The 9,376-nt window shown below is 54.8% G+C and overlaps 1 protein-coding gene across 2 annotated transcripts in view; it reads left to right on the top strand.

The window, feature by feature from the left end:
- Positions 1–690: 690 nt before the first annotated feature.
- Positions 691–9,376, top strand: part of LOC119976789 (stathmin-4-like) — a 45,849-nt gene continuing 37,163 nt past the window's right edge. Inside the window, exon 1 of one of the 2 annotated variants that reach the window (XM_038817586.1) lies at positions 691–758. The gene's annotated coding sequence lies outside the window, so the exon portion shown is untranslated. The remainder of the gene's footprint in view (positions 759–9,376) is intronic. The other variant, XM_038817576.1, reaches the window with a different exon arrangement.

Raw genomic sequence — 9,376 nt, 5'->3', positions numbered from 1 at the left:
TAAATATGCAAATCTGGACCCCGCCCAACGAGGCCGGTTTCAGATCGCGACGTCTGACAGGATTTCATTGGGTCTCCCGCGATGTCCGGAGCATCGCTCACCTCGCGAGAGGCCTCTTGTGAGATTTAACGGCCTTATTGTTTCCCGAGTCGGGCTTTACGCTGTCTGAACTGAAACATCCTGGCCAGCCGGGCTGAAAGACGTGAAACATCACTCTCCAATCAGGAAGTAGGGCTCTTACCCACTGAGAAATGGAGGAATAACAAGGTGCAAATAAGGAGCAGGAGAAGGCCATTCAGCCCCTCGAGTCTGCTCCACCATCCAATACAATCATAGCTGATCTTCCTCATCAATATCCCTCATTATCCCTCAATTCACTCAGCACCCAGGGATCTAAAAGGGACTGGGATGAGGGGTCAGTTGGAGATTGATCATTTTATCGGGGGGGGGGGGGGGTCCAGCTGTGAGAGTTGGGTCTCTCCTGTGGAACACTGCCAGTGTTGACCTCCCGATCTGGCCCACACACATCATCACAGGATAATTTCTCACTGGACCCCTGTGGATTTCGAGGGGGCTGATGCTGGACCTCAGGAGGGTTCAACACCAAGGCCCAGCCTTTAATCCAGTGGCCAATCACTGTTCAGGCAGGTGGTGGGCCAATCAGGCGGTGGAGATGTGATGTAATGGAGGAGGCTGGGTTTTAAGAGCTGATTGGGACCCAGATTCTCTCTCTGCTCCTTCACTGTCTGAGGGCTGTGGTAAGTACACACAAGACAAAAGGCAGCATTTAGCCATTCTGCAGTCAGATGCAAACAGCTTCTGCCGTTGCAGTAACTGCACTGTTGCCTGGTTTTCAATACATTTAATTTGGATTTTCTGGCCTGTGCTTTGTGTGAGATTGATCTTTACAGTGTTTAATATTTGTCGGCGACAGGCTTTTTCCTGTGAGCTGGTCAGAGGCATTGAGTAGGGAAAATGATTTGTGACCAGAATCTGACAGTCAGTGCGTTAATGAATCTGGTCAGTTTTTGTATGAAATGTAAAGGATTGGATTGAATTCTGTGAGGTTTAATTGTGTGTTGGGAGAGATGCTGCCTTTAAGAGAAACTGCTGTATATTTTGTTTATTATTGTGGGGGGTAGAGATTTCCAGATACATCTTCTGACTAAAGATGGAGATTTAAATTAAATTCTGAAAAAGATGTGTTTCGGTACAAATGGGGAAAAGAAATGAGACTGTTCGGATAAACCGTGTCTGTCTGTCTGTGTCTGCCTGTCTGTGTCTGGCTGTGTACGTGTTTGTCAGTGGGTGGGTTGGTGGTTGGGTTTGGGGGGGGGGGGTCGATGACTGACGTTCTCTCAAGACAATTTTTAAAATGTAATTTCTGTCCCCCAGATCAGACCCCTGCCTTGGGTGTTAAGCGCGGTGTCCACTGACCTCTCAGTTACTCCTGGACTTATGCCTCACTCTGAGACACAAGAAGAGCTCTGTAATGTTCTGTTTTAGCTTACAGATTGCACCGTGCCACATTCAGTTCGAGGTGCTGAATCATCACCATGGTGAAACCGGTCTGGTCTTTTGGTGCCTGAACTGCAAAGTTGGCTCCAATATCAAACCCCTCGATTCATTTTTACACAAATTCCTGGACCTGTTGATGAATATGCAGACAGGATGACATCAGAGAGAGAGAGTGTTATTGTCCACAGGGAACTATCAGATACAAACTCATTCCAAGCTCTTGTCACTTGGCTGTGAATTCAGCCAAGTATCAATTGTTAATTCCTCCAAACTGGTATTAATCCACTTCCAGCATGGGGTTGGATACAGAGTAAAGTTCACTCCGCACTGACCCGTCAAACACAGCAGAGGTACAGCATGGGGTTGGATACAGAGTAAAGTTCATTCCGCACTGACCTGTCAAACACAGCAGAGGTACAGCATGGGGTTGGAGACAGAGTAAAGTTCCCTCCGCACTGACCCGTCAAACACAGCAGAGGTACAGAACGGGGTTAGATACAGAGTAAAGTTCACTCCGCACTGACCCGTCAAACACAGCAGAGGTACAGAACGGGGTTAGATACAGGGCGTCATCGAACAGCCTCGTCGCGCCTGGCTTGGTGATGTGATGAAGTTGGTAAATCTCGGGGGATGTCTCTCACAGGATTTACGATGCTTGGGACCCCTCACGTTCTGTGAACAGTTCGGCTCACTTAAATATGTCTACGCCTGAGTCTCCCTAGGCCCGGCATTGAAGGCCCACGCCTTGGAGATCTCACCATGGCGTAGACCAGGCAGAACAGCACCTGGGGGGGAGGGAGTCCCCAGGGATCAGAGAGGGGGTGGGGGGAATCTCCCCGGGGTGGGGATGGGGGGGGGAATCTCCCCGGGGCGGGGATGGGGGGGGGAATATCCCCGGGGCGGGGATGGGGGGGGGGCGGGGTGGGGGGAATCTCCCCGGGGCGGGGATGGGGGGGGGGGAATCTCCCCAGGGTGGGGATGGGGGGAGGGAATCTCCCCGGGGTGGGGATGGGGGGGGGGGGGAATCTCGATGGAGGGGGGGAATCTCCCCGGGGCGGGGATGGGGGGGGGGAATCTCCCCGGGGCGGGGATGGGGGGGGGGGAATCTCCACGGGGCGGGGATGGGGGGGGGGGGGAAATCTCCCCGGGGTGGGGATGGGGGATGGGGGGGGGGACTCTCCCCGGGGCGGGGATGGGGGGGGGGGGAATCTCCCCGGGGCGGAGATGGGGTCTCCCCAAGGATCGGAGTAGAGTTCTCTCAGGGGATCGGAGGGGGGGGGGGTCTCCCTGGGGATCAGAGGGGTGGATCTCCCCGGGTGGGGGGGTCTCCAGGGTTTGGATTGTCGGGGATTGGGCCTGAGGGGGGGGGGGGGGTGGACTGACCTTTTGAGGAGCGGTGATGGTCCGGAGGCTGCAGTGGCGGGGTCGGGAGAACAGGGCGGCATTTAAAAATGGCACCCGGTCTCTTCCTGAGGTGATGAAGAGGAAACAGGTTTCAGTGAAACCTGGGAGTGGCTTTCCGGTTATAGCGGGGTCAGACTTGCCGCTAACTGGGCCCAATATAGAACTCTGTTTGTTTCCCATTAAATCGTGACCACAGAGTAGATCTACCTCCACACTGTCCCCATCAAACACTCCCAGGACAGGTACAGCACGGGGTTAGATACAGAGTAAAGCTCCCTCTGCACTGTCCCCATCAAACACTCCCAGGACAAGTGATGGAACCACCAATTCACCAGACACGTGTTTCCGATGTGAATCTAGGCTTTAATCGACTTACTTCAGAGCCAGCCTGTTACCTGTCGATGAACTCGTAGTGACCCAGGCTGACTCTGGACACGGATACTTATACAGCTGCACTAGGGGGAGGAGTCATGGGCGGAACCAAGGGTGGAGCCCAGTACAAGTTCCTAAGTGCTCCCAGCGCTACTCCCCCTAGTGGTAGGATAGCGCTACTGTGCTTACAGTAACAGTGTGAATTAGTATATATACATTCATATATTACATTCACCACATTCACCCCCTGCAGAAAAATCAAGTCCGGCGGGGGTGATGGCCTAGTCTATAACGTCAGTCTGTCCGGCGGTCGGATTGTCCCCTGCGATCTGCGGAGCACCGGGGTTGCAGCCTCTTGCGGTGGCTGGATGGGTGTAGTGTGTTGGGGTACGATGGCGGACTCCAGGGAGGGTTGGATTCGAGCTTCATACTCTCCTGGTTCGACTGGGAACTGGGCGCGCTGGGGGCTGGTCGGCGTGGGTGCGCAGGGCTGGTGGAGCGAGCTCGTGGGCTCGGGAGCGCAAGGGGGCGGCAGCATGGGGTGTAGGGTGAGAGATCCCTCTGTGGGGGCAGAGGGGGCGCTGGATCCTCTGTGGGGGCAGAGGGGGCGCTGGATCCGGTGGGTGCCAGATCCCGGAGGAATACAGTGTCCTGACGGCCGTCGGGGAACTCGACGAATGCGTACTGGGGGTTGGAGAAAAGCAGGCGCACCTTCTCAACAAGAGGATCGGTATTGTGCGCCCTGACGTGTTTCCTCAGAAGTACGGGGCCCGGCGTTCTCAGCCACGCCGGAGGTGAGACCCCCGTGGTAGTGCCCCTGGAAAAAATGAAGAGCCTCTCGTGAGGGGTCTGGTTGGTCGCCGTACGCAAGAGGGACCTGATAGCGTGGAGCACGTCTGGGAGGACTTCCTGCCACTGGGAGACTTGGAGTTTTCTAGACCGGAGGGTCAGTAGGACGGTCTTCCAGACCGTCGCGTTCTCCCTCTCCACCTGCCCGTTCCCCCTGGGGTTGGAGCTGGTAGTCCTGCTCGAGGCGATGCCCTTGTCGAGCAGGTACTGACGCAGCTCGTCGCTCAAGAAGGACGAACCCCGGTCGCTGTGTAGTTAGCTGGGGAAACCAAACAGGGTGAAGATGCTATGCAGGGCCCTAATGACTGTGTGAGAGGTCATGTCGGGGCACAGGATAGCGAATGGAAAACGGGAGAACTCGTCTGCGACGTTTAAGAAGTAGATGTTCTTGTTAGTTGAGGGGAGTGGCCCTTTGAAATCAATCACGAGGCGTTCAAAGGGCCTAGAAGCTGTGACCAGGTGGGCCCTGTCTGGTCTATAGAAGTGCGGTTTGCACTCCGCACAGATCGGGCAGTCCCTGGTGACCGCTTTTACCTCCTCGTTGGAGAAAGGCAGGTTTCGGGCTCTGATGTAGTGGGCGAGCCGGGTGACCCCCGGGTGGCAGAGGTCATTGTGGATACTTTTTAATCGGTCGATCTGCGTGCTGGCGCATGTCCCGCGGGATAGGGTATCCGAGGGCTCGTTGAGCTTCCCGGGTCGATATTTGATATCGTAATTGTAGGTGGAGAGTTCGATCCTCCACCTCAGAATTTTATCGTTTTTAATTTTGCCCCTTTGCGAGTTGTCGAACATGAAGGCAACCGACCGTTGGTCGGTGATGAGGGTGAACCTCCTACCTGTGAGGTAGTGCCTCCAGTAACGGACAGCCTCCACAATGGCTTGTGCTTCCTTCTCGACTGAGGAGTGTCGGAGTTCTGAAGCGGAGAGGGTACGGGAGAAAAATGCAACGGGCCTCCCTGCCTGGTTTAACGTGGCTGCAAGAGCTACCTCTGAGGCATCGCTCTCTACCTGGAATGGGGTGGATTCATCCACCGCCCGCATGGCTGCTTTGGCGATGTCCTCCTTGATGCCGTCGAAGGCCTGGCGTGCCTCAGCTGACAGGGGAAATCGTGTGGCCTTAAAGAGTGGGCGGGCTTTGTCCGCATATTGAGGGACCCACTGGGAGTAGTAAAAAAAAATCCCAAGCACCGTTTGAGGGCCTTGGGACAATGAGGGGGAGGGAGTTCTAAGAGGAGGCGCATACGGTCCGGGTCGGGGCCCAGGACTCCGTTTTCCACGACATAGCCGAGGATGGCTAGTCTGGATGTGCGGAAAACGCATTTCTCCTTGTTGTACGTGAGATTAAGCTTCTGGGCCGTCTGGAGAAAATGGTGGAGGTTGGTGTCGTGGTCCTGCTGGTCATAGCCGCAGATGGTAACATTGTCCAGATACGGAAACGTGGCCCGCAGCCCGTACTGGTCCACCATTCGGTCCATTGCTCGTTGGAACACCGAGACCCCATTAGTGACGCCGAAGGGGACCCGGAGGAACTGGAAGAGGCGGCCATCGGCCTCGAATGCCGTGTAATGGCGGTCCTCCGGGCGGATTGGGAGCTGGTGGTATGCAGACTTCAGATCCACCGTGGAAAAGAGCCGGTACTGGGCAATTTGATTTATCATGTCTGCAATCCTGGGGAGGGGATACGCGTCGAGGAGTGTAAATCTATTTATAGTCTGACTGTAGTTGACCACCATACGGAATTTTCCCCCGGTCTTAACGACCACCACCTGAGCTCTCCAGGGACTATTGCTGGCCTCTATAACCCCCTCACTGAGTAGCCTTCGGACCTCTGCTCTGACAAATACCCTATCCTGCAGGCTATACCGCCTGCTACGAGTGGCTATGGGTTTACAGACCTTTGTGAGATTGGCGAAGAGAGGAGGGGGTGGGATTCGCAGCGTAGCGAGGCTGCAGATAGTGAGTGGGGGCAGGGGCCCTCCGAAGCTGAGGGTGAGGCTCTTGAGGTTACATTGAAAGTCTAGGCCTAATAAGAGTGGCACGCAGAGGTCAGACAAAACGTAGAGTTGGAATTTTGAGTAGCTAGCGCCTCGGATTGTGAGTGTTGCGGCGGTGCGCCCCTGGATCTGGACCGAGTGGGAGCCTGAAGCGAGCGCGATAGTTTGCTGCACGGGGAAAACGGGGAGCGAACAGCGTCTTACCAGGTCTGGGTGTATGAAGCTCTCCGTGCTCCCGGAGTCGAAGAGGCATGGCATTCTGTACCCGTTGATATGGACCTCTGCCATCGAGTTTCGTAGTTCTTCGGTCGGGATTGATCCAGGGTGACTGCGCTGAGTTGCGGGTAGTCGGCGGCTCGATCAGCTGTGCTGGAGTGGCCCCGTGATGACTGCCCTCTGAGTTCATAGTCTTGTTCTAATTCCTTCGCTGAGTTGTCCGAGCGCGGAGATGCCGATCGGGCCCGTGGATCGCACATGGCGGGCGGCGAGGAAGATGGCGTCCAAGGTGGCGGCCCCCATGAGTCGCACGTGGCGGGCGGCAAGGAAGATGGCGTCCAAGATGGCGGCCCCCATGAGTCGCACGTAGCCAGCCGCATGATGGAGGTTTTCCAAGATGGCGGCCCCCATGAATCGCATGTGGCTGGAGGGGGCGGAGTCGGGGCATAGGCCGCAGCGTTTCGTGCCCCGTGGGGAGTTGGAAGCTGGGGCCCTTTTTGCGAGGCACACACTAGCGTAATGCCCTTTTCTCCCGCAGCTGCTGCACGTCGCGTTGCGGGCCGGGCAGTGCTGCCGTGGGTGCTGGTTCTGGCCGCAAAAATGGCAGCATGGTGGCTGGGCGGCCGTGTAGCACAGGCCTGGGGGAGTCGCTGGTCGGGGGTCCATTATGGGTTCGCGGGGTCCGCGGGGAACGAGTTAAGGCTGCGGAAGGAGACCTCCATTGTGGTCGCAGCTTCCACAGTCGTTTCTAAGTCCTGGGCCCCCTTTTCCAGCAGTCGTTGGCGCACATAGTTAGACCTGAGGCTCGCTACAAAAACATCGCGTACCGCCAATTCCCTGTGTTCAGCCGCGGTAACCGCTTGGTAATTACAGTCATTGGACAAATTATTAAGTTCTCTCAGGAATTCGGCGAGTGATTACGTAGGCCGCTGACGGTGAGTCGTGAACACATGGCGAGCGTAAACTTCATTAATGGGCCTTACATACATTTTTTCGAGAACTGCTAGCGCCGCAGAATATGAACTAGCCAAGTTTAGTTGCGTTGAGATTCTATGGCTCACCCTCGCGTGCAGTAGACTCAACTTCTGATCCTCTGTAGTTTCGGCTGTTCTCGCTTCGGCCAGGTAGGCCTTGAAGCACCGGATCCAAATACATAGAATTTACAGTGCAGAAGGAGGCCATTCGGCCCATCAAGTCTGCACCGGCTCCTGGAAAGAGCACCCTACCCAAGGTTAACACCTCCACCCTATCCCCATAACCCAGTAACCCCACCCAACACTAAGGGCAATTTTGGACACGAAGGGCAATTTATCATGGCCAATCCACCTAACCTGCACATATTTGGACTGTGGGAGGAAACCGGAGCACCCGGAGGAAACCCACGCACATACGGGGAGAACGTGCAGACTCCTCACAGACAGTGACCCAAGCCGGAATCGAACCTGGGACCCTGGAGCTGTGAAGCGATTGTGCTATCCACAATGCTACCGTGCTGCCCCCTTTAACCTCTGCCTCCTACGGGTTGAGTTCCAGGCGTCCAGGCTTAAGGGCCGATTCCATAATCGATCTTACTGTTCTTAAGTCGATTAAATTGATGGAACCATCAATTCACCAGACACGTGTTTCCGATGTGAATCCAGGTTTTAATCAACTTACTTCAGAGCCAGCCTGTTACCTGTCGATGAACCCGTAGTGACCCAGGCTGACTCTGGACACGGGTACATATACAGCTGCACTCGGGGAAGGAGTCGTGGGCAGAACCAAGGGTGGAGCCCAGTACAAGTTCCTAAGTGCTCCCAGCGCTACTCCCCCTAGTGGTAGGATGGCGCTACTGTGCTTACAACAACAGTGTGAATTAACATATATATTAACATATATTACATTCACTACAACAGGTACTGCACGGGGTTAGATATAGAGTAAAGCTGCCTCTACACTGTCCCCATCAAACACTCCCAGGACAGGTACAGCAAGGGGTTAGATACAGAGTAAAGCTGCCTCAACACTATCCCCATCAAACACTCCCAGGACAGGTACAGCAAGGGGTTAGATACAGAGTAAAGCTGCCTCAACACTATCCCCATCAAACACTCCCAGGACAGGTACAGCAAGGGGTTAGATACAGAGTAAAGCTCCCACTACACTGTCCCCATCAAACACTCCCAGGACAGTTACAGCATGGGGTTAGATAGAGAGTAAAGCTCACTCTGCACAGTCCCCATAAAACACTCTCAGGACAGGGACAGCATGGGGTTAGATAGAGTAAAGCTCCCTCTACATTGTCCCCATCAAACACTCCCAGGACAGGTACAGCACGGGGTTAGATACAGAGTAAAGCTCCCTCTACGCTATCCCCATCAAACACACCCAGGACAAGTACAGCACGGGGTAAGATACAGAGTAAAGCTCCCTCGACACTGTCCCCATCAAACACTCCCAGGCAAGGTACGGCACGGGGTTAGATACAGAGTGAAGCTCTCTCAACATTGTCCCCATCAAACACTCCCAGGACAGGTACGGGGTTAGATACAGAGTAAAGCTCACTCTACACTGTCCCCATCAACCACTCCCAGGACTGGTACAGCACTGGGTTAAACAGAGAGTAAAGCTCCCCCTACACTGTTCCCATCAAACACTCCCAGGGCAGGTACAGCACGGGGTTAGATACACAGTAAAGCCCCCTCTACACTGTCCCCATGAAACACTCCCAGGACAGGTACAGCACGGGGTTAGATGCAGAGTAAAGCTCCCTCGACACTGTCCCCATCAAAAAGTCCCAGGACAGGTACAGCACGGGGTTAGATACAGAGTAAAGCTCCCTCTACACTGTCCCCATCAAACACTCCCAGGACAGGTACAGCACGGGTTTAGATACAGAGTAAAGCTCTCTCTACACTGTCCCCATCAAACACTCCCAGCACAGGTACAGCACGGGGTTAGATACAGAGTAAAGCTCCCTCTACACTGTCCCCATGAAACACTCCCAGGACAGGTACAGCACGGGGTTAGATACAGAGTAAAGC

The sequence above is a fragment of the Scyliorhinus canicula genome, chromosome 1, assembly GCF_902713615.1.
Source record: "Scyliorhinus canicula chromosome 1, sScyCan1.1, whole genome shotgun sequence".
Classification (NCBI taxonomy): Eukaryota; Metazoa; Chordata; class Chondrichthyes; order Carcharhiniformes; family Scyliorhinidae; genus Scyliorhinus; species Scyliorhinus canicula.
The sequence above is the reverse complement of the archived record's forward strand: the minus strand, read 5'-3'. Positions and strand labels throughout refer to the sequence as shown.